The 26,332-nt window shown below is 38.0% G+C and overlaps 1 protein-coding gene and 1 non-coding gene across 4 annotated transcripts in view; one reads left to right on the forward strand and one right to left on the reverse strand.

The window, feature by feature from the left end:
* The window catches only part of CDYL (chromodomain Y like), a 199,744-nt gene that overhangs the window by 39,884 nt on the left and 133,528 nt on the right, over positions 1 to 26,332 (forward strand). The gene's annotated exons all lie outside the window — the stretch shown is intronic.
* Positions 6,599 to 6,721, reverse strand: LOC118725119. Its single transcript, XR_004989861.1, has one exon. It is a non-coding gene; the product is annotated as a small nucleolar RNA SNORA36 family (small nucleolar RNA).

Raw genomic sequence — 26,332 nt, forward strand, 5'->3', positions numbered from 1 at the left:
TCGAGTCTTCTGATACTCATTTCTGAACATGGTATTTTTCTCGATTTATTTCAGCCTTAAGAACTTCATTAAAACTTTAAAGCTGGTTGTATATATATCTATGCATATATTTATGTGTGGATTGTGCATTGTAGTTTTTTTTTTGTGTGTGAGGTTTATACTTAGGTGATTTTTCTAGTTTTTATGAATGGAATTTTATTTTATTTTTTAAAATATATTTTATTGATTTTTTTACAGAGAGGAAGGGAGAGAGATAGAGAGCTAGAAACGTCGATGAGAGAGAAACATCGACCAGTTGCCTCTTGCACACCCCCTACAGGGGATGTGCCCGCAACCAAGGTACATGCCTTTTGACTGGAATCGAACCTGGGACCTTTCAGTCCGCAGACCGATACTCTACCACTGAGCCAAACCGGTTTCGGCTATGAATGGAATTTTAAAGAAGATTGATTTTTAGTTGATTGCCAATGTATAGGAAAATCACTGGGTTGCTTTTGTTTATTTTTTACTAGTGGCCTGGTGCACGAAATTAATGCACGGGGGCCAGGGAGGAGGATTCCCTCAGCCCAGCCTGCACCCTCTCCAATCAGGGACCCCTTGGGGGCGGTCAGGCCTCCATCTTGCAATCTGGGACCGATGGTTCCTAACTGCTCACCTGCCTCCCTGCCTGATCACCCCTAACTGCCTCTGTCTGCCTGCCTGATTATCCTTAACCCCTCTGCCTGCCTGCCTGCCTGCCTGATCGCCCCTAACTGCCCTCCCCTGCCAGCCTGATCTCTTCCCCAGCTGCCCTCCCCTGCTGGCCTGATCTCATCCTCAACTGTCATCCTCCCTTGCAGGCCTAATTTGGCCCTCAGTGTTCCTCCCTAGTTGGCCTGATCTTGCCCCCAACTGCTCTCCCCTGCTATCCTGATTTTGCTCCTAACTGCTTCTGCCTTGGCCCCCACCACCATGGCTTTGTCCAGAAGGAAGTTGGATGTCCAGAAGATGGCTGGTTGACCCGATCTAATTAGCATATTACCCTTTTATTAGTATAGATTGACTATATAGGGTAGGATTGCTTAAATGGGAGGGGAGGGAGAGTCTTTTTCAGCAGGAGGAGATGCTCTTGGCAGGCAGAAATATTATACATAATCCCTATATGTGGACTGATAGCCAGCCATATACTCTATATTGCCAAATAGGTCATTAAAAAAGGGAATCACTTTCTTACACCATATGCCAAACAGCTGTTTCCCTTAAAACTCCTCCTCAGCCCCCATTTTAGGTTTTGCTTTTGCAGTTCACCCAGATTAGGCCCTGATTGGTCAGTTTCATTGCTAGTCAGCATCAGAAGCTCCACCTCCTAGGAACTCATTGGCTCCTCACAGTACACCCAGATTTGGTTCTGATTGGTTGGTTGCTATGCCAGTCAGTGTCTCCTGGCATATCTCCAAGCCAGATCAGAGAGGTGGGGCTGATCAACAGCCATCCCAGGCTGCTGGCAAGTGGGCTGAAATGCTGATCTCTTGGAGAGAGAGGCACAGCTGCTGGCAAGGCCCCAAAAGAGAGAGAAGCAGGGTCTGATCCGCAGTCTTGATCAGACCCTGCTTCTCTCTCTCGGGGTCTTGCCAGCAGCTACGTTAGCTGCTGATCAGCCTGCCTCTCTCTTTCCCCGAGAGGTCATCAGTTAAGCCTCCTCCACAGTCTTGCCCACTAGAGCCTGCTGTACTTGCAGCCCGGCATTCGGTCAAGCTTTCAGTCGTTATCTACCCTTGCTTTTTATATATTAGGATATTAATCTTGTACCTGGGTCTTTTTTTTTTTTACAGCAGAATAATATTCCACTGTGTAGATGTGCCACAGTTTTTTAATCTACTTAGGCCAGTAGTTCTCAATCATCCTAATGTTGCAACCCTTTAATACAGTTCCTCATGTTGTAGTGACTTCCAATCATAAAATTATTTTTGTTGCTACTTCATAACTGTAATTTTGCTACTGTTATGAATCATAATGTAAATATCTGATATTCAGGATGTATTTTCATTGTTACAAATTGAATATAATTAAGGCATAGTGATTAATCGTCAAATATTTATTTCTAATTACAAATAAATGCAATTTTGTCTTGAAGCATGGTGTAGCATGGGTAACAGTCTTAATATAACAACAGTAAACTACATTGCTACATTTTGCAACAGTATGTGTAAAAAGCCAACATCAGCGAAGGTTGAGATTGCTTCTTTCTCACCAGATCAGAAATTCTTGGGGCAGTCTTTGCAAGAGCACAACAAAGATCATCTTCCACAAGTCTACTTCTCTATTTAGACTTGATAACCAACAAGCTGGAAAACACTGTTTCACAAAGATATGTTGTTGGAAATGGAAGAAGGCGCAACACAGTCTTAGAACAGAATATGACTGCAAACACTTGATCCAAAATTTTCTAACTGGTATTGTAGAGAAATCAATTCTTGCTGCATCGCTGTTAATAAGTTCAATGAACTCCTCTTGTGCTGTCTCAGGAACATCTTCAACTTTGATTGTGATTGGGCTTCTGGCAAGTGCAAATGGTGTCAGGTAGATTTGGGAAGTATGATGAAATTTCATCTGCAAGTGTTCTTTCACAGAAATTATCATTGTAATCCTTTTGTCTGTTCCTCAAAGAAAACAGATAAGGTAGGCAACATGTAAATTTTATTTTCATCCAATTTTTTTTCATCCAAATTTCATTTGCAAAGATTAGATCTTATCAGACAAATTGAGGCATGTTGCATTTGGCCTTGCAGTGATAAGTTTAACTCATTCAAGATGGCAAAGATGGCAACCAAGTAAGCAGTTCACTTTTATTGCTGAAAAGTGCTTTGAACTGCAGTCTTGCTTTCTGATTAAAAAACATTTTGAGTTCATCACAAAGTTCAAAAACATGTTTTAAAACTTTTCTTCTTGACAACCATCTCACTTCATTGTGAAATACCAGAGCATTGTTCGGCACATCCAACTCGTTGCACAGTTGCGAAAACAGTTGACTGTTTAAAGTGCTTTCCTTTACAAAATTGACAGAACTTATGGCACTCTTCATTATTCTTGTAACTCTTATGGCAGCATCTTCTTTGCTAATATTTGCCAATGAATCATACAGTGAGTTCCAATGACTTTTGGTGACTCATTCAGTACCAAATGTTGAAATCCAGATCGACAACCTAGCATAGCTGGAGCACCATCTGTGCAAACACCACAAACTTTTTCCCAAGAGATCTTATGCTCTTTCAGAAATGAACCAACTGTATCAAATACATCACGTGCAGTAGTTTCAAGAGGTTTGCAAAAAAGAAACTTGTCTTTAAAGTCTCCATCATTAATATACCTCACGTAAACCAGTAACTGCGAACAGTTTGCAATGTCTGTAGATTCATCAAGCTGGATATTAAATATTGGAAGTGGAGCAGGTTTAATTTCCTGGATTACCTGATCAAGAATATCAGCAGACATGTCATCTATTCTGCGGACAGTGTCGTTAGATAAGGAAATTGTACTCAGTTTCGTAATAAATTCATCTCTGATCATAACTCGAACAATGGCTTTGGCCTCTGGCAAGAGTAAATCCTCAGCAATAGTGTGAGGTTTCATAGCTCTGGCAATTCTGAGTGTCACCAAATATGAAGCTTCAATGGCTGCTACGTTTTGTTTGTGTTACTTGCCACCAATGTCAAGTCTGGCTTTCTTGAGTCTATCAGCTTTGCTTCTAAAAATAGTTGGTATCCTTGCCGACAAAGCTCGATGCTTGCTCTCAAAATGGTGTTTTAGTTTGTTGCGTTTCATAGATTCGGCTGATAGGACTTCACAATAAATAACACATTGTCGTTACTCAATTCTGCTGTAATTATTGAGGTAAAGCCATACTGTAAAAAAAAAAAATCCTCACTATATATTTTTTTCTTTAAAAAAAATATATTTTATTGATTTTTTACAGAGAGGAAGGGAGAGAGAGAGAGAGTTAGAAACATTGATGAGGGAGAAACATCAGTCAGCTGCCTCCTGCACACCTCCTACTGGGGATGTTTCCGCAACCAAGGTACATGCCCTGGACCAGAATTGAACCTGGGACCCTTCAGTCCGCAGGCCGAGGCTCTATTTACTGAGTCAAATTGGTCAGGGCTATATTTTCTTTTTTTTACGTTCTTTTCTACACAATCCATTATCGTGGGATGGTTTGCTACTGGAAATATTACATAACAATAGCTTTAATAATACAAAAGATGATACATGGCATAGTTTAGTTAATACAGTTCATTAAAGTTTCCTATGATTTACCATTCTGTGTTGGGTTTTGTTTTTTGTTTTTGTTTTTACATATCTGTTACTATCACAAGGGGGCAGTATTCACATCAATCACAGCTGAATATAAAAAGACCCGATCAGCATCCAGATTAAATTCCCATGGTAGAAATTTTTTTTTCTTCAATAGTTGATGATTTTACATTTACCCAGTAATCATAATTCATAAAGTGTTGTTTTACCTCTAACACTGCTGCTTTCAACACAGTAGCTGCTCTCTACACATGTGTGATTGGTCCGCATAAGTACATTATGACACCAACACTGTCACATACACCTGTATTTGTATGGGGTGTATGTGATGGGGTTGGTGCGATGATGTCATCACGCTGGGTACTCGTATGTGGGGGTACTCGTATTTGGGCATATCTGCATGTGGTTGGACCCATCTGGAGACAGAGGAGCTGTGTCTTGGTTCCTAAGGCCATGGGAAATATGTGTTTTTCGATGGTTTTACACGATCCCTATGAAAAAGGGGACCCGATCCACAGGTTGAAAACTGCTGACATAGGCTGTTTCCAAACCTTAGCTATGGTAAATTGTGCTGCTATGAACATAGGGTTGCATATATCCTTTCTGATTGGTGTTTCTAGTTTCTTGGAATATATTCCTAGACGTGGAATTACTGGGTCAAATGAGAGTTCTATTTTTAGTTTTTTGAGGAAACGCTATACTGTTTTCCACAGTGGCTGAACCAGTCTGTATTTCCACCAGCAGTGCACTGAGGGTTCATTTTTCTCCACATCCTTGCCAGCACTTGTTGTTTGTTGATTTGTTGATGATAGCCATTCTGACAGGTGTGCGATGGTATCTCATTGTCATTTTGATTTGCATCTCTGAGATGATTATTGATTTTGAGCATGCTTTTGTGTGTTTCTTGGCCTTCTGTCCTCTTTTCAAAAAGTATCTATTTAGGTCTGTTGCCCATTTTTTTTTTTTTAATCAGGTTGTTTATCTTCCTTTTGTTAAGTTGTATGAGTTCCCTGTAAATGTTGGAGATTAAACCTTTATCGGTGATAACATTGGCAAACATGTTCTCCCATCCTTTGGGCTTCTTTTGTTTATGGTTTCTTTTGCTGTGCAAAAGCTTTTTATTTTGATGTAGTCCCATTTGTTTATTTTCTCTTTAGTTTCCATTGCCCTAGGAGTTGTATTGGTCAAGATATTGCTTCATCATGTCTAAGGTTTTGCTGCCTGTGGGTTCCTCTAAAATTATGGTTTCCTGTCTTACGTTTAAGTCCTTTATGCATTTTGAGTATATTTTTATGTATGGTGTAAATTGGTGGTCTAGTTTCTTTTTTTTTTTTTTATGTACTTGTCGAATTTTCTCAACACCATTTATTGAAGAGACTGCCTTGACTCCATTGTATGCTCTTGTCTCCTTTGTCAAATATTAATTCAGTATAGTGGTTTGGGTCGATTTCTGGGTTCTCTATTCTATCCCATTGGTCTATATACCTGTTCTTGTGCCAGTACCAGGCAGTTTTGAGAAGAGTGGCTTTGTAATACAGCTTGAAATCTAGTATTGAGATTCCCTCCTACTTTTTTCTTCTTTCTCAGGATTGCTGCAGGTATTCGGGGTCTTTTTTTTATTCCAAATGAATTTTTGGAGAGTTCGTTATAGGTTTGTGAAATATGCCGTTGGTATTTTAATGGGGAATGCATTGAATCTAGAAGATATTACTTTGGGTAGTATGGACATTTTAATGATTTTTTATTCTACCAATCCGTGAACATGGTATGTTCTTCCATCTGTTTATGTCTTCCTCTACCTTTTTCAGTGTCCTGTAGTTTTCCGAATACAGGTCTTTTATCTCCTTAGTTAAATTTATACTTAGGTATCTTAATTTTTTTAGTGTGGTGGTAAATGGGATTGGATTTTTAGTTTCTCTTTCTGTAAGTACACTATTGGTGTACTATAAATATGCTATGGATTTCTTAGTATTAATTTTGTATTCTACATTGCCTAATTCATAATCTTATAATTTTTTGATGGAGTTTTTACGGTTTCTATGTACAGTATTATGTCATCTGTGAATAATAACATTTTTAGGTCTTTTTTTTTCAATTTGGATGTCTTTTATTTCTTTTTAATTTTTAATAAAAAATAGGGAAAAGCAGTCATTTTCAATGACTATGAAAATTATTCATTGTCATTGGATCTCAAATAGCACAACAGATCCCAAACTTCGGAATGAACTGAGTCTTCTGCAAATCCAAGCTCATTAATCTTTGGTTCCTTCTGAACCTGGTCTCTCTTGGATACCACTAACCTGCTGATATATTTCCATCTGAGCAATAGAACAATGTTTTCTATCCGGTCATCTCCCCTGGCCTGTGTTTCAATCTCCCAAAGTTTAACAGAACATGGAAGTTGCCCTGAATTGAACTCAACACTTTGGGATGGATGCCTTTTATTTCTTCTTCTTGTCTGATCACAATGGCTAATACTTCCAGTACTATGTCAAACAGTAGTGGTAAGAGTGGGCATCTTTGTCTTGTTCCTGTTCTTAGGTGAAATGAGTTTAGTTTTTGCCCATTGAGTATGATGTTGGCTATGGGTTTGTCATATATAGCTTTTATTATGTTGAGGTATGATCCCTCTATTCCAACTTTGCTGAGGGTTTTTATCAAAAAAGGGTGTTGGATTTTGTCAAATGCTTTTTCTGCATTAATTGATATGACTGTGATTTTTTTTATCTCTAATTTTGTTTATGTGAGGTATCGTGTTTATTGATTAGCAGATATTGTACCATCCTTCCATCCCCGGAATAAATCCTTCTTAGTCATGGTGTATGATTTTTCTGATGTTCTGCTTGAGCTGATTTGCTAGAATTTTGTTGAGGATTTTGGCTTCTATGTTCATTAAGGATATTGGTCTGTAATTCTCTTTCATTGAGTTGCCTTTATCTGTTTTGGTATTAGACTAATGCTGGCTTCATAGAAGGAGCTTGGAAGCGTTCCTTCCTCTTGAATCTTTTGGAATAGTCTGAGAAGGATAGGTTTCAATTCTTCTTTGAATGTTTAGTAAAAGTCCCTTGTGAAGTCTTGTGATGCCAGGCTTTTGTTCGCTGGAAGCTTTTTGACGACTGCTTCAGTTTCCTCCATAGTTATCCACCTATTGAGATTTTTAGATTCTTTCTGATTGAATTTTGGAAGGTTGTGTTTTTCTAGGAATATGGCCATTTCCTCTAGGTTGTGTTGTTTGTTGGAATAGAATTGTTCATATTATAGTAACTTTTTTTTTAACAATCTTATGTATAACTGTGGAGTCTGTTGTATTTCTCCTCTTTCATTTCTGATTTTTTTCATTTGGGTCCTCTCTCTTTGCTTCTTGGTGAGCCTGGCTAGAGGTTCATCAATCTTGTTTATCCTTTCAAAGAACCAGCTCTTGGTTTCCTTGATTTTTTTTTTTTTTTTTTTTTTTTTTTTTTTTTTTTTTTTTTTTTTTTGTGGGGGTCTCTATGTCATTTATTTCTGCTCTGGTCTTTATTATCTCCTTCCTTCTGCTCACTCTGGGCTTTTCGTGTTGCTCTCTTTTAATTAAGTTGTAGAGTTAGGTTATTTATTACCATCTTTTCTTGTCTTTTGAATTAGGCCTATACAGCTATACTAGTAAACTACCCTCTCAGGACTGCTTTCACTGTGTCCCATAGATTTGGGATTGTTGTGTTTCAGTTGTCATTAGTTTCCAGGATGTTTTTAATTTCTTCTTTAATCTCTTTGGTAACCCAATCATTGTTCAGCTTCCAAGTGTTTCAATATTTTTTGTTTTTATTGTAGTTTCTTTCTTTAATATTTTTCTTTTTTGATTTTAACGCATTGTCTTTTTTTAATTTTTTAAAATATTTCATTGATTTTTTTACAGAGAGGAAGGGAAGGGATAGAGAGCTAGAAACATCGATGAGAGAGAGACATCGACCAGCTGCCTCCTGCACACCCCCCACCGGGGATGTGCCCGCAGCCAATGTACATGCCCTTGACCGGAATCGAGCTTGGGACCCTTCATTCCGGAGACTGACGCTCTATCCACTGAGCCAAACCGGTTTCGGCTGTAGTTCATTTTTAATATGATGTAATTGTGGCTGAGAATATGCTTGATATGATTTCAACCTTCTTGAATTTGGAGAGACTGCCTGTGACCCAGTATATTATCTATCTTTGATAACGTCTCATGTGCACTTGAGAAGAACATATATTCCATAGCTTTAGGGTGAAATATTCTGAAGATGTCAATTTTGTCCGTCTGATCTAGTGAGTCATTTAGGATTGTTTCTTTGCTGATTTTTTGTCTAGAGGATTTATCCAGTGATGTCAGTGGTATATTAAAGTCCCCTACTATGATTGTATTGTGGTTGGTATCTCCATTGATATATTTCAGGAGTTGGGTTTTTTTATATATATATATAGTTTTTAAAATATATATTTTATTGATTTTTTACAGAGAAGAAGAGAGAGGGATAGAGAGTTAGAAATATCGATGAGAGAGAATCATTGATCAGTTGCCTCTTGCACACCCCCTGCTGGGGATGTGCCCGCAACCAAGGTACATGCTATTGACCGGAATCAAACCTGGGACCTTTCAGTCTGCAGGCAGATGCTCTATCCACTGAGCCAAACCGGTTTTGGCAGGGTTTTTTGTTTGTTTGTTTGTTTGTTTGTTTGTTTTTTGTTGTTTTTTTGTTTTTTTTAATGTATTTGGGTGCTCCTGCATTGGGTGCATATATGTTTATCAGCATTATATCCTCTTGTTGTATTGATCCCTTTAGTACAATGAAGTGCCCTTCCTTATCTCTTATTATGACACAAAGAAAACAAAACACGAATGTACTCACAATATTGATAACCCCAATATAAGTGCAACCAGAGAAAAGGGAATTCAGGGAGAGAAAAGAGAGCACAAATGATACCAAGGAGAAAAAAAATGGTAATATTAAAAACAAAAAAGAAAAAGGACAAAAAAGAAAAAGAAATGTGTATAGGGAGAGAACAAACAGATAAACCAAAACATACAAATACCAAATACACAGAAAATAAGGTGGGAGCATTATCTGTAGAGGCCAAGCTTATATACAGAAAGTAAGGTCAAGGAATTGGATGAATATGGGGAGGGCCTCAGTTCAGTATAGAGGAAATAGAGATAAGTGGATAAGAAGGAAGAGAGAGAGAAAAGGAAAGACAAAGAAATCATAAAAATTAATTTAAAAATATTCAATATTATAAAGTAAAAATAAAAAAATAGAATGATGAAAAAGTAATGTGAAAAGAAAAAGTTATTAAAAAAGGAAAATAAAGATAAAAGAAAAAAGAGATAGAATAATAATAAAATAAAATAAAAATGGAAAAGTGAAGTGTTGTTCATTTTCATCGAGTTTTAATGCCACATGGGGGCTGGTTTAAGATTTTACTCTTCTGTACTGTCTGCCACTTCTCAGTTTCCTGTTAGATGGTTGAAGTTCCAAGTGGTCCACCACTCCTCTGTTTGTGTGTATCTCCACATCTTTGACTGCCAGCTGGCTGGACTGGTCTGCCCACTTAGCCTGTCTGCCCACTATAAATCTTAATCTCTCAAGTAGCTTTTTCTGACAGGGCTATAGTTGGAGAGGTTGCTGGGACTGAACAGCCTATCTTCAGGCCAGTCTCTGAGAGCTCACAGGGACTATTCAGATTTTTTTTTGTATCCTTTGTACTACTCAGTGTGGCTGTATTGGTTGTCTGGAGACTGCAGGGAGGGGCTATCTCTTCAGGAGAAAATTGCTGTTTAGGTTCAGGGTGTCAGGTACAGTATGTCTCAGTGCCAGACTTCCAGCCACCTCTCCCTGAGCTGCTCTTCTTCCCAGCCTCTCCCCAGACTCCACAAATCCGTACTTCCATTTGCACCTCAGCCATGGATGAGTGTTTGTATTTGAAAGGTCCTATGGCCTGGATTTAGCGAATGAAAGCAAAGACCACAAAGAGGGAAAAGAGCTGCGCCACTGCAAGTTTCTCTCCCCTTGGCACCATGCGGCTTGGGCAGTTCTTTAGGGCACCCCCTTTGGGCTCGGCTTCACATGGCTGTGGGCTTAGATCTAGAATCCCCTGCAGCCAACCGTCCTGTGGACTTTCTTTCCACAGTCAGATGTTACACCTGTCCCAAGGAACTTGGCCTTGGTACCATGCAGCTTCCTTTTGACCCTCTGGGCTTGGAGGTCTTGCAACTCTCTCCAGCCCACATTCCTGATTTTACCATTTTCCAGGCATCCTCTGTCCTTCCTTGCTGCGAATTGTCTCATCAGTTGCCTACTTTGCCAATTTGGGGTGGATGTTACTTGATTTAGTTGGTCCTTCTGTCTGCTCTGAGACAAGGCTTGGGACATGCCTGCCTTTTCAGCCCCCATTTTGTCTCTCTACCTCTCTCCAAATTTTTTGACCAAGAGGCATTTCATTACTTTTAAAAATCATGAATGGGCACTAGTGGTTCAGTTCAGTGGTTAGAGTATTGGCCTACAGACTGAAGGGTTGTGGGTTTGATTCTGGTCAAGGGCACGTACCTCGGTTGCAACCTCAATCCCCGGCCCTGTCTGTGGTGTGTGCAGGAGGCAACCAGTCAGTATATACTATGTCTTTCTCACGTTAACATTTCTCTGTCTCTCCTCCTCCCTCCAAACTCTCTTAAGAAAATCAATGCAAAAAATATCATTGGGTGAGGATTAATAACAACAACAAAAAATCATGATCGGATTTCAATTTGATGGTATGCCTTTCCTTGATAATAAGTTTTTCCCGTATCTGTTGATAGTGATAGGCTTGCTAATACTGGATTATCTTAATATTCCTGGGAGATAGCTACTTGGTCATAATTCTTTTGCCTCTGATGGGTTTAGCTTGCTAAGTTACTTGTTTAAATCTCTGCTATTAGTGAGATTTACCCACACATTTTTTTTCCCCCCTTGGTGCTGTTCTGGTTTGGTTTTGGTATCAGTTATTAGAATAAAACAACTTGACATTTTGGTCGAATTTATCTTAAAGTTTTTGTCTCAGATGCGTAAACGGAAGTGTTGGTGTTTGTTTTTTTAAATTTCTAATAATTAGCATTAACTGCTGGCATTCGAATTATTTTTATTTCCATATTTAGTTAAAATTATTCTTAGCAATCTTTTGGGAACAAAACACGTTTCTAGATAATGTTGGAGTGATCAATTTTCTTAAATTTGGTATAAACAGCTGTTTTTATATTTAGTAAGTTTTAGAGCTTAAATTATGAAGGATGATCCTGTAAGTAAATGACTTGAACCTATTAGAAAATGAAACTGGACAGATTTTATTGACCTGTTCAATAAATACAAAGCTAAACAAAGAAATCAAAGAACTTATAATTGGATAAAGTTCTTCACATAGTGTGAGGAGGTATGATTGTAAGAGTAGAGTTGATAGCCCTAGCCGGTTTGGCTCAGTGGATAGAGTGTCAGCCTGCAGACTAAAGGGTCCCAACATTGGTTGCAGGCACATTCCCGGTAGGAGGTATGCGTGAAGCAGCTGATCGATGTTTCTCTCTCATCGGTGTTTCTAACTCTCTCTCCCTCTCCCTTCTTCTCTGTAGGAAAATCAATAAAATATATATATTTTTAAAAGTAGAGTTGACAGACAAATTTAGGAGAGACTAGATCCTTTAGCTCTGCCATGTGGGATTCATGTCAGCTTGTTGTGAAGTTTTTTTGCATTTCATTTGAAAGAGAGAGCCAGCCAGAATAACAGTAGGTCTCTCAGTTACATAATTAAAAAAACATTCTCGATATTTCCCACTTGTGACTATCAATTTGCCCTCTCTTTAATCCCAAAGTCAGATTTTTAATCCTGTCAATAGGAACTCAAATCAGTTAGCCTGATTGTGTGACTATAATAAGAAAACAGTAGCAAGCCAACAACTATGTATTTAAGCATATGTATATATGCTTAAATACTAGTAATAACAAATATTTACAGATGGACAAAGGGAACATCTGTTTACTCATTCTTCACCTAAATTTTTCAGAGCATGCATGCATAAATATGTATGTATGCATATAGGTAAGATTTTAAAAAATATTAATATTTGCTACAAGTTTATCTTTATAAAAGGCTTAATGTGATAAATGTTTCTCCCACTGTTCAATGGGTTACTATGATGCGCACTGACCACCAGGGGGCAGACACTCAACACAGAAGCTGCCATGATGCATATAGAGAAATGGCACTGTGGACCTGGCACTCACAAAGCAACACTCGGCTTTCCCCCAGTGGAACACAGGCCCACCACTACACTGGAGCAATATGCCACCAAATTGCAGCCAACGCTGCCAAAACCCCATGCGCAAAATGCGGCCCACAGTCCAGTCCAGCCCAGAAACAGTGCCAGTGGGAGCCGGGTAATGATGTCACGTAGTAATGCCTGGCTTCCTCTCCCTAGCAACAACTAGCCTCCTTGCATTTTCTTCAGCCAGAGAACATGACTTACATTATAGCCAGGTGCAAACATTTCACACTTTAACCAAACATCTGAAGTGTTTTCCTGTAACTCATCTCATTTGATCCTCCCAGAAGTTTTGGAGTTGGTAGATAGAAGACTTGGTGGAATCCTATTTTCTTTTCATTAGCCGGAAAACGGAGATTTAGAAATTTGACCCGAATGAAAAAAAGTAAGAAATGATGGACCTTGCAAATGGCTTCAGGTGTTCTCACTACTTAGAATATAGTCAAACACTTCTGCAATTAAATATTGGGTCGGCAACTAAGTAATTGCGGGTTTCACATATATGGCTTCAGTTGAATTTTTAGGTTTGCAGACGTAGTACAAATGTAAAACACATTTTGTTATTTGATAGTTGGCTTTTCAGCTGTTAATCAGTAAAAAAAGTTTTTTGATCTGTTTTGTAGTTTTCGTTTGGCGTTTGTTGAAAAATGGAAAATCAAAAGGAACATTTTCGTCATATTTTGCTTTTTTATTTCCGCAAAGGGAAAAACGCACCGCAAGCTCATAAAAAGTTATGTGCTGTTTATGGTGACGAAGCCTTAAAAGAACGGCAGTGTCAAAATTGGTTTGCCAAATTTCGTTCTGGTGATTTTTCACTCAAAGATGAAAAACGCTCTGGTCGTCCAGTTGAAGTTGATGACGCCCTAATCAAAGCAATAATCAATTCGGACTGTCACAGTACAACACGTGAGATTGCAGAGAAGCTTCATGTATCACATACATGCATTGAAAATCACTTAAAACAACTTGGCTATGTTCAAAAACTCGATACATGGGTTCCTCACGAACTGAAAGAATCACAGTTAACGCAACGCATTAGCAGCTGCGATTTGCTAAAGAAACGTAATGAAAATGATCCATTTTTAAAACGACTGATAACTGGCGATGAAAAATGGGTTGTTTACAACAGTATCAAGTGGAAAAGATCGTGGAGCAGGCCAGGTGAACCAACTCAAACAACATCAAAAGCTGATATTCATCAAAAGAAGGTTTTGTTATCAGTTTGGTGGGATTACAAAGGAATTGTCTACTTTGAACTCTTACCACCCAACCGATCAATTCTGATGTCTACATTGAACAACTAACGAAATTAAACAATGCAGTTGAAGAAAAGTGGCCCAAATTGACAAATCGAAAAGGTGTTGTATTCCATCATGACAATGCAAGGCCACACACATCTTTGGTCACTCAGCAAAAATTAATGGAGCTTGGTTGGGATGTTTTGCCACATCCACCATATAGTCCTGACCTTGCACCATCTGATTACTTTTTGTTTCGATCTTTACAAAACTCCTTGAATGGTAAAAATTTCAATAATGATGATGATGTCGAATCGTACCTGATTCAGTTTTTTGCTAATAAAAACCAGAAGTTTTTTGAACGTGGGATTATGATGCTGCCTGAAAGATGGCAAAAGGTCGTTGATCAAAATGGGCAATACATTAAAGAATAAAGTTATTTAGTTCCATGAAAAAATTGTCTTTGATTTTCTTTTTTAAATCCGCAATTACTTAGTTGCCGATCCAATATTTTTACCCTTTGTTCTCCCTGTGTGATCTATAATAATAATCTGTTTCGTGTAGATATTCACTGCTGTGTTGCTGACAATTACCTGAAAGAGAAGTTGGGGTGCTTCACTTGGCTGGGAAAAGTTTAGCTAAATTAGAAAGGTCTAATTAAGCACATTTATTCTATATCTATAAAAGGCTAAGTTGACTCGCAAATGTGCAATACATATAAAGCTCTTGCGGGCACCAGTCGCATGAGTGTGTTTTGATTTATCATTGTTGATCATGAATTTGGTTGACACATAGAGAAAGGGCAAATAGCAGTATTAAAATACTTCTACTAATTAATTTCCTTTCAATGTGCACAAATTCATGCAGTGGGCCACTAGTATAAATATAGCTATATAGTCTCTTTTTTTTTTTTTTTGCTTTTAGAATGTTTTATGTATTGTTACATGGTCACTTGGTAATCTAATGGACAAAAATTGGTAAATGGTTATCTTAATAGTGAGATTTAAAATTTTTCTTTTCTTGGTCATTTAATGTTTTTCCTTTCCCAAGGTATGCTCATGTTCTTATTAATCAGTAGGCACTCTTCATGTTATAATAGTAGTATGTTGAGGGCACTTTTTCTTACTCTACTACCTGTTATAACTTTTTAAAATATTTATCTTTTGATTTGATATTTATTTTATGTAGTATTTTATGACTACTGACTTTTGTGTCTTGGTTAAGAAGTTCTTTCCCATGTCAGCATTATAAACATCCTCCTGTATTTTTTTCTAATATTTTTATAGTCTGTTTTCTCTTAGTTTGTCCTATTGGAGAATATTTCTATTAACAGTTTAGGGACATAGAGATTGAACTTAAGTCCCCCCCCCCCCCCCTATAAAATATGCAGGTGTCTTAACACTTAATTGAATTTTCTGTTTGAAAATGTTACAAATCTTGCATATACTACATTTCCAAAAATTTCTGAAGTTTCTCTTCACCTCCATTGATAGTTGATCTGTTACAAAATAACATCACAATTTTAATTATTTATGTGTTACAATGTTCTGATAATCTTGTATATAAGAGTACCTCAATTTTATTCTTTTGGTCAGAATTTTATTTTGGATTTCGTAAATAGTGAAGGAGTTGTGTTATATATTTTACAAAGATAAAAATGTGAAGATTTCTGAGAAATTAACTTATCCAGGATTTATTTTTCATGTGTTTTAAGTGCTTTGAAATACTGTTACAGGAGCAATTATACTTTCATTTCTCAGTAAAGTTAGCCTGATTGTGTGACTATAATAAGAAAACAGTAGCAAGCCAACAACTATGTATTTTAGTAGAGACAGTTTAGATTGTGTATAGAATAGATTTGAGATACCAACCACGGTTATAATCTCCCTCCATGAACACACCCAGTTTGTATACACCCATATTTAGCATGGTTAACATTATATTAGTGTTCTGCTTTTTGCAAATATGAGCAATCCCCATATCATTAAATTTCCTTTATAAGTGTATAACTAGCAGATATTTATATTCTCCTCTTAATACTGTTTCAAAATTCATTTAACCTTTTTAGGTGTTTTATTTTATGACATTTTTCTTTTATAATTCTGATACATGCAAAAGAGTATGTCACATGAGTTATGGGACATAATAATAGCAACACTTGGGAACCGCCTAATTTCAACTAGAGACTTTCTAATACTCATGCATGGAACTGTTTCTCTTTCCCTAAAGATATTATACACTTACACAGTTATAGTAATACTGTGACCTACTTTTTTTTTTTTTTTTTAAATATATTTTATTGATTTTTTACAGAGAGGAAGGGAGAGAGATAAAGAGCTAGAAACATCGATGAGAGAGTAACATCGACCAGCTGCCTCTTGCACACTCCCCACTGGGGATGTGCCCGCAACCAAGGTACATGCCCTTGACCGGAATCAAACCTGGGACCTTTCAGTCCGCAGACCGACACTCTACCACTGAGCCAAACCAGTTTCAGCAACTGTGACCTACTTCTGATGACAATTTCCCTTCCGCCTTTAAGAGAAATTTTTTTTTAAACAGTGAAATTACTGGGTTAGAAGTCCTCGTGGACATTTCAGTTTTTTTCTGGAGCCACCTATCCCAGAGGTGGGACAGTATTCCCTTACCAGCATGGGGTATATACAGCAAACAAAATAAAAAACTTAATTTACTTGATAGAAAACTATTACCTTTTAATTTGCATTTCTTAAATCACTAGAGCCAAGTGGTTTTGAAATTTTTGTTAGCTCTTTTCTAGTTAGATTTTGAAATTACTTTCTGCTAACTTAAAAAAAAAAATTGTTTTTTATTTCAGAGAGAGAAAGGGGAGAGGCAGAGAGAGAGATAGAAACATCAGTGATGAGAGAGACTCATTGATCAGCCACCTCCTGTATGCACGGCCCTTCCTCCCCCCAACCAGGAATTGAACCTAGGCTTCCAGATTCATGGGGGTTCATGAGTTGACGCTCAACCACTGGGTCACACTGGCTGGGTACTTTCTCTTAATTCTTTTTATTAAGGGTATTAATCCTTTGTGGCAAATACATTTTCTGTTTATTTTCTTCATATGTCTGTGCTTTTTATTTATCTGAATTTTACATTTTAACATGTAGGCAGGTTCATTGGTCTTTTTCTTTATAATTTGAACGGTCCATCTCAAAATGTAAAGTTAGTATTCTTTTTATCATTTTAAACCTTTAAAATTATAATTTATCTATCTGAACTTTATTTTTCATATGTTGTGTCTTGAAGGTATAAATCTCATAATCAATTAGACAGTATTTCCAGTATTATTTTTGACTCATCATGCCTATTTACCAAAAGTTTAAATTTCTGTGTATACTATGATTTGTTTAGACTGATTTGCTAAATCAAACTTAGATGAATTTATCTGTGTAGTCCATTTCTTGGGACAAAGTATCCCTCTAAAAGAACTTTAAAAAAATGACTTTTTTATGTTAAAAATGTTTAAGTACAAATAATTCTTGTTTTATGGTTACTGCTAAAATTCCATTTTCTTAATCTTTATATCCTGAGGCACTATTAAATTTAAAATAGAAAACACCAAGAATGGGATTGAGTAATAGAAATGATACTGATAACCTTTTTAAGTAAGAAAGCTCATTTGATCCTAGGAAAGGGAGGGATTTTTGAAGTAACACTTGAGACTGTCTTCCCTTTTCAAGTTGTATCATTTATGGACAATGTTCAGCTGAATTAGGCTATAGTCTTTTGTCCTTTGTGTATTGTTTGGGAAGTGGGGGTGTTATTTCTTTCTCCAGTGTAAATTTAAGGTAGAAGATTTGTTCTTTAAAGTTGTAGAGTTTACTGACCTTGAGCCATAATTTGTCTTAGAAAGAGCCATAATTTGTCTTTATGAGAAAAGCAAGTCTTTTATTAGTGTCTTGTTTTTCTAATCATGTTCTGCTTATTGGACTTTATCTGGGAACTTTTATCACCATATAACTTCCCTTCTTTAGGAGGAATAAAGCAGTTATATTCCTTAGTAAAAACTCTAAATTGGAAAGATATAAAAGCCAACTCTTAACCACAGGCTTTTAGCACTAAAATCACAGATTTAAAAATTATATTAATTTGTGTGTAATTCCCATAGTACTGGAAGTACTAGCCATTGCAATTAGACAAGAAGAGGAAATAAAAGGCATCCAAATTGGAAAAGAAGTAAAGTTATCCTTATTTGCAGATGACATGATATTGTACATAAAAAACCCAAAAGACTCCATTAAAAACTACTCAATAATTGACTTAATAAATGAATTTGGCAATGTAGCAGGATACAAAATTAATGCCAAGAAATCCATGGCATTTCTATACACCAACAGTGAAACTACAGAAACAGAGACTAAAAAAACAATTCCATTTACCATCGCACCAAAACAATTAAGATACCTAGGAATAAATTTAACTAAGGAAGTAAAGGACCTATAATGCAGAAAACTACACGACACTGAAAAATAGAGATAGAGGAAGATGTAAGGAGATGGAAGAACGTACCATGTTCATGGATTGGTAGAATCAACATCATCAAAATATCCATACTTCCTAAAGCAATCTATAGATTCAATGCACTCCCCATTAAAATACCAACGGCATATTTCACTGACCTAGAAAGAACTCTCCAACAGTTCATTTGGAACAATAAAAGACCCCAAATAGCCACAGCAATCCTGAGAAAGAAGGGTAAAGTAGGAGGGATCTCAATACCAGACTTCAAACTGTATTACAAAGCCACTGTTCTCAAAACAGCCTGGTACTGGCACAAGAACAGACATATAGATCAATGGAATAGAATTGAGAACTCAGATATCAACCCAAATCACTATGCTCAATATTTGACAAAGGAGGCACGAATATACAATGGAGTCAAGACAGTTTCTTCAATAAATGGTGTTGGGAAAATTGGGCAGACACATGCAAAAGAATGAAACTAGATCACCAACTTAGACCATACACAAAAATAAACTCAAAATGGATACAGTTCTTAAACATCAGACGGGAAACCATAAAAATACTAGAAGCATCCACAGGCAGTAAAATCTCAGACGTATGCCAAAAGAACTTCTTCACTGATACTGCCCCTAGGGGAATGGAAGCTAAAGAGAAAATAAACAAATGGGACTACATCAAAATAAAAAGCTTTTTTACAGCAAAAGAAACCATCAACAAAACAAGAAGAAAGCCCACGTGTGGGAGAACATATTTGCAAATAACACCACTGATAAAGGTTTAATCTCCAACATCTATAGACAGCTGATACAACTAAATAAAAGAAAGGTGAATGATCCAATTAAGAAATGGGCAATGGACCTAAATAGAATATTTTCAAAAGAAGACAGAAGGAAGGCCAAAAGGCACATGAAAACATGCTCAAAGTCACTAATTATCTAAAAGATGCAAATCAAAACAACAATGCAGTACCATCTCACACCTGTCAGAATGGCCAACATCAACAAATCAATAAACGACAAGTGTTGGCGAGGTTGTGGAGAAAAAGGAACCCTCGTGCACTGCTGGTGGGAATGCAGACTGGTGCAACCACTGTGGAGAACAGTGTGGAATTTCCTCAAAAAACTGAAAAGGGAACTCCCATTTGACCCAGTAATCCCACTCCTAGGAATATATCCCAAGAAACTAGAAACACCAATTAGAAAGGATATATGCACCCCTATGTTCATAGCACAATCTACAATAGCCAGAATTTGGAAACAGCCTAGGTGCCCGTCAGCAGATGACTGGATCCAAAAACCATGGTACATCTACACAATGGAATACTATGCTGCCATAAAAAAAGAAGGAATTCTCATCATTTACAACAACCTGGATGGAATTGGAGAACATCATGCTGAGTGAAGTAAGCCAATCAATGAAAGAGAAACACCACATGACCTCACTCATTTGTGGATAATAAAGATCATTATAAATTGATGAACCAAAAGATAGATACAGAGACAGTAAAGCAACAAGCAGATTGTCAAATTTCAGCGGGAAGGGGAGGAGGATCTGGGGGAGATAATAGATCAACTGAAGGACTTGTATCCATGCATATAAGTACAACCAATGGTCATAAAACTCTGGGGAGGGAGGGGATGTGTGGGAGGGAGGGAAGGGGGAAAAAATCAATAAAGTATGTAAAAATAAATAAATGTTAAAAAACAAACAAACAAATATCCGTTAAAAAAACAAAACAAAACTTGTGTGTCATTCCTTTGCCAAGTCGCTAAAACAGATCTTGGAAGTTTTTTTGGTTTTGTCCCCCCTCCCACTTTCCCCCAGGATTGTCCTTTGTGGCAAATATCCCCATCTTTAAGTTCAAATATCTGTTGTGAAAGTTACCCAAGGGCTGGGCAAATCCATATTCTGTGTAGGTTCCTATGAATTGGGAATGCTTCTCTCACATCTGCACAAAAATGAATGTTGGGAATTTGAATATTATTCTTTTTTAAAAATATATATATTTTATTGATTTTTTTACAGAGAGAGAGAGAGAGGGATAGAGAGTTAGAAACGTTGACAAGAGAGAATCATCGATCAGCTGCCTCCTGCACAGCCCCCACTGGGGATATGCCCGCAACCAAGATACATGCCCTTGACCGGAATCGAACCCGGGACCTTTCAGTCCGCAGGCTGACGCTCTATCCACTGAGCCAAATCGGTTTCTGCTGAATATTATTCTTGAATCTAAATCAATAAATTTTTTTTATAATCAAAGTATTACCTTGTTTTAAAAAAGGCTTTCTGTTTTTTTGTGTGTAGCTCTTGAGATTTTTTTCTAAATGGGTGTTATTCATATATATTGGATTCAATGTTTTACAATAAATCTCAATCATGCTGAGATTTGCTGATGCTTTGCTTATATTGATTAATAGAGATACATAGAATTACTTATAATTTTTAATTACTGAGTCTAGAGTTTCCTTTGCTAAGATGTCCCCAGCTTAGATAATCTCAGTGTTCGAGCTTGAAGGTGAAATGATCTTCTCACAGTTAACAATTGGACAGATGAAAGAATGAGGCCCAGAGGTTGAAGAGTTGCCTAGAGCCACACTAGTCAGGCAGAGAGCTGAGCCCAGCTATTCAGTATTTTCACTTTCAGAGTTTAGTTATAATATGTCTCAGAGTGGTTCTCTTGGAGTTTGTTGATTTTCTTGAATTTGTAGATTGCTATCTTTCCTTGAATTTGGATAGTTTTTAGACCTATTTCTTCAAATAATTTTTCTAACCCTCTCTTATGGGCATGTATAATTTGTTGGTCCATTTGATGTTGTTTCATTAGTTATGTTTCTCTATTCATTTTTCCTAATTTATTTTATGCTTTTCTGACAGTAAAGATTGTCCTTTTTTTTTTAGGTTCATCAGTTCATTTTTCTACTTGCTCAAATCTGCTGTAGAAACCTTCTTGTGAAATTGTTACTTCTGTTCTTATACTTTTTAGCTCCAGATATTTGTTTGGTTCCTTTTTATAATTCGTTTCTTTATTTTGTTTATAAGTCATTTTTTCTAATTTCTTTTAGTTCTCTGTTCATGTTTTTCTTTAGGTTTTTGAGCATATTTAAAATAGTTGTTTAAAATTTTTGTTGTCTAGTCCTGGCCAGTGTGGCTCAGTTGGTTGAGAGGCATCTCATGTATCAAAAGGTTGCTGGTTCAACCAGTCAGGATATATGCCCAGGTTGCAGGTTTGATTCCCAGTATCTTTCTCACATAGATGTTTCTCTCCCTTCCTCTCTCTCTCAACTCAATAAAAATATTTTTTTAAAAATATATATATATATTTAAATATATTTTATTGATTTTGTACAGAGAGGGAGAGAGATAGAGAGCTAGAAACATCGATGAGAGAGAGTCATCGATCAGCTGCCTCTTGCACACCCCCTACCGGAGATATGCCCGCAACCAAGGTACATGCCCTTGACCGGAATCGAACCCGGGACCCTTCAGTCCCCAAGCTGACGTTCTATCCATTGAGCCAAACCGGTTTTGGCTCAATAAAAACATTTTTAAAAAATAACTTTTTTGTTTTTTTGTTTTAATAAGTCCTATGTTTTGGCTTATTCATTGTTGGTTTCACTACTTGCAGATTCCTGATAAATGGTCACAGAAGTCTCTGTTCCTTAGCTTGTGTTCAGCTAGTGTTTCGATGGATATTTCTTTGGATGCCTGGGACTGAACAAACAAAGCACAACCTCTCCTACCTAGTCTTTGCATATTGGCTCTGTGACAGGGCACTCTTTCAATACTTAGGTTTCCATTGAAGTGGAAGTTGCAGATCTTCTAAGGTCTTTTCTGAGCATGCATCCTGCTTGAGCATGTGTATGGTTTTCTATCCCCACTTACAGTGCTTTTGAATGTTCTGATTTCTCTCCCCAGCTTTTCTTACAGGCTTTATGGAGTCTCTTTAACCATAATCTTTTTTGCTCTGGGTGTCTATAGGTTGTTAGTTCACGTGCAGTGGTTTGAGCAATGCCACATCTCTGGCCTAAGTTGATCTTGTGTCAATCCTGTAGGTAACCTGTCTGATTAGAACATAACCTTCAATGATTTGTGAATAAGGACTGCTCTGCTCTTTTTAGAACCAGAAATCAGGGGCCCACACACTGGGGATCAACATGCAAGCTGCCTTTGTTAAGACTGCTGTGAGTATGATGGGACAGGAACAAGTAGCACAAAGCTTTCCTACTTTTTCATGATGTAGTGTTCACTTACTTGCTATAAAGTATTGACTTCTTTCCAGGGTTCTGACAAAGTTGGTTCTAACAGTTTCTGCTTGTTTTTTGATGTTTCAAGGGTTGCGGTGGGAGGGGGGAGAAGTAGGAGCTGCTTGTCTTCCCAATTTTTAATGTTATTTTTTAAAATATTTTTATATATTGGTTAGAGAGAGGGAGAAACAACCATTTGTTGTTCCACGTATTTATGCATTTATTGGTTTATGCGCCCTGATTGGGGTTGGAATCCACAATTGTGGTATATTGGAATGACGCTCTAACCAACTGTGCTGTTCAGCCAGGGCTGCCCTGCCATTTTCTTGAGCTTCTCTGTACTTCTGAATGGTTTCGTGGAAGGTCACTCAAGATTTTAAAAGTTAATGGTGTGCATAACAACCATTCCTGTTATTATTTCTATAATTCAAGGGGTTTGCATAGGTAGGACCACACTACTCCTTTAATTTATGTTAAACAGTTGATGCTAGCTATGGTTTTTCTACTATATGTTGAATTAAGTGTAGTGATAATAAATTATCACCCTTGTGCCATCTAAAAGTCATCTGTATACTATTAGTAGGTTATATACCGTATGCTTTGGGAAATATTTCCCTACCATAAATCTGAATCTGGGATGACATAGATAATTTTGCTTCATCAGCCCCTGCTGTATTTTAGTCAGGCTACACTGTTACATACATTGTAACAGTCACATTTACTTGCAGGTACACCACAAGTCATAAATGGTTTGTGTTCCAAAACTTTTTTTTTTTTTAACTGATGTTTTTGGTCTGGGAACTTTTATTTATTTTTATTTTAAATAAATCTTTATTGTTCAGATTATTACAAATGTGATCCTCTTCCCCCCCTCAATTGCTCCCCTTCACCAGGTTCCCACCCCACCCTCTGTCCTTTCCCCATCCCCCATTGTCCTCATCCATAGGTGCACAGTTTTTGTTCAGTCTCTTCCCGCACACCCACTCCCCTTTTCCCTGAGAATCGTCAGTCCACTCCCCTTCCATACCTCTGATTCTATTATATTCAACAGTTAATATTGTTCATCAGATTTTTAAATTCCCTTGGTTTTTAGATTCACTTGTTGATAGCTACGTATTTGTTGATCATAATTTTTATCTTTATCTTCTTCCTCTTCCTAAATAATCTCCTTCAGCAATTCATATAATTCTGGTTTGGTGGTGATGAACTCTTTTAGCTTTTTTTTATTTGTGAAGCTCTTTATCTGTCCTTTGATTCTGAGTGATAGCTTTGCTGGGTAGATTATTTTTGGCTGTAGGTTCTTGTTATTCATCACCTTGAATATTTTTTGCCATTCCCGTCTGGCCTGCATGGTTTCTGTTGAGAAATCAGCTGACAATCTTATGGGTGCTCCTTTATAGGTCACTACCTGCTTTTCTCTTGCTGCTTTTAATATTCTCTCTTTGTCTTTTGCTCTTGGAATTTTAATTATGATATGTCTTGGTGTGGTCCTCCTTGGATTCCTTTTGTTTGGGGTTCTGCGGGCTTCCTGGACTTGTAAGTCTATTTCTTTCCCCAGGTGGGGGAAGTTTTCTGTCACTATTTCTTCTAGTACTCTTTCAGTATCTTGCTCTCTCTCTTCTGGAATCCCCATAATTCTGATGTTGGTTTGCTTGAAATTGTCCCAGAGGTTTCTTACACTATCTTCAACTTTCTGGATTCTCTTATCTTCTCCCTTCTGCAGAGGAGTGTCCTCTGGCTCTTTGTGTTCTAAATCTTTGTCTTGATTCTTGCGATCTTCCAGTCTGTTTTTAGGACTTAGTATAATATTTTTTATTTCAGACAATGTTTTCTTCATTTCTTGTTGATCCCTTATTATTTCTAGTTGCTCAGTTTTCATATCCTCATAGGTCTCATTTATTTTATTGGCCTTTTTTAGGATATTGTTGAATAACCTTATAACTGTAGTTTTGAACTCAATGTCCAATCTTTTCTTTTCCTCCATCTCCTTCCTTTGTGTCCTTCTTCTTGTCTGCATTTTAGTTGTTTCTCTGATTTGATGGAATAGCTTTGTGTGCTAGGTGTTCTGGTAGAGCCCAGTAGCACAGCCTTCTCAGTTACCTGCAGTGGACAGTCTTGGTGTAGCCCTTTGTGGGCTGTGTGTGCAGTCTTGTTGTTAAGCCTTGCTTATTGTTGGTATCACTGGGAAGCGTTGATCTTCAAGCCAATTGGCTGTGAGGATCAGCAGTGTCTCAGCTAGGAGGGTTTCCGTACTCTGCTTGAATAGGGCGGGGTCTCGGGGTGGCGCAGACAATCTTTGGTTCCCTGTCAGTCTCGCCTTAGAAAAGTCCTGTTCGTGGAGAGTTTTGGAAGATTGGTTGCAGGCGAGCGTGCACTTCTTTGGTAAAGACGCAGACAAGCTTTGGATTCCTGCAAGTCCCTCCTTAGAGAAAGCCAGCCTCTGGGAGAGCTTCTGTGCTCAGCCACAGGTAGGGCGGAGTCTCAGGTTGGTGCAGACAAACTTTGTTTTCCCTTCGGCTCCTCCCCAAGTCCCGCAGTAATGGCCTCTGGCTTCACACACCTCCAAGAGATCTCTGCCCACTGCCTGACAGTCTGGCCTCTCCCTGTCTGGGGCCATTTATCAGAGCAATAGGGTGATTCTGTTTTCCTCTCGGACAAGAAAGCCAGCCGCGTTAGCTGTTCGCCCTCTCCGCGCCAGGAGTAAGCCAGTAGCGAACTCAGCCCGGCCTGCCCTCTCTGCGTGCAGGGAGTAAGCCAGCAGCAATCTCGGTCCGGCCCTTCCTCTCCGCACCGGGATTAAGCCAGCGCCTTTTCGCGCACACAGTTCTCTGTACCTTCACAGTTCCTGAGGTTCAGCGTGCCTTCTCTCTCCGTCCCAGATGGCAGAGCCTCCTCTCAGCCAGCCGTCTGGCGCTTCAGGGCAATGCCTCCTCTGTTTTTCAGTTCTAAATTCAAATTTGTTGAGGTAGGCTGCATTCGGGTGTCTACCCTATGCTGCCATCTTGGTTTCTCCCTGGTCTGGGAACTTTTAAAAATCAGTGTTATTCATAAGACTTAGGTCTCCAAGTCAGCTACAAATGCTACCAATAACCATGTAAAGTAGAAAAGAGAACTATGGGGCCAAAAGTGGGTTTTTATTAACACTAGAGGCCCAGTGCATGAAATTCATGCACAGGGGGAGGAGAGGAGTATTATCTGTATTATCTAAGCCCGGCCTGTGCCCCTCACAGTCCGGGACCTCTCGCTCCTTACTGCCCTTCTTGCTGCTCCTTAGTGCTGCTGCGGAGACTCCCACCACCTCACCAGCAGTGAGCACGGCTTCTGTCTGAGTGGCGCTTTCCCTGTGGGAGTGCACTGATCACCAGGGGGAAGCTCCCACATCGAGCGTCTGCCCCCTGCTGGTCAGTTCATAGCAACCAGTCATTCTACTGTTTGGTTGATTTGCATATTAGGATTTTATTATATAAGATAGGATATTTGATGTGAATGTAAGTGAAAAATAAAATGTAAAAAAGAACCAAGTAAAATTTTACATCTGAAAATTTATATATATATTTATTTAATTAATTCTCACCTGAGGATATTTTTAACATTGATTTTTAGAGAGAGAAACATCCATGGACAGAGAAATACCAGTAGGCTGCCTCTTCATCTGCTGACCCACTGGGATCCAACCTAAACCTAAGTATGTGCCCTAACCTAGAATCCAACAGGAAATCCTTTGGTGTACAGGTTGTGACTCCAACCTATTGAGCGAACTGGCCAGGGCAGAT

Source organism: Pipistrellus kuhlii, unplaced genomic scaffold (assembly GCF_014108245.1).
Source record: "Pipistrellus kuhlii isolate mPipKuh1 unplaced genomic scaffold, mPipKuh1.p scaffold_m20_p_2, whole genome shotgun sequence".
Lineage (NCBI taxonomy): Eukaryota > Metazoa > Chordata > Mammalia > Chiroptera > Vespertilionidae > Pipistrellus > Pipistrellus kuhlii.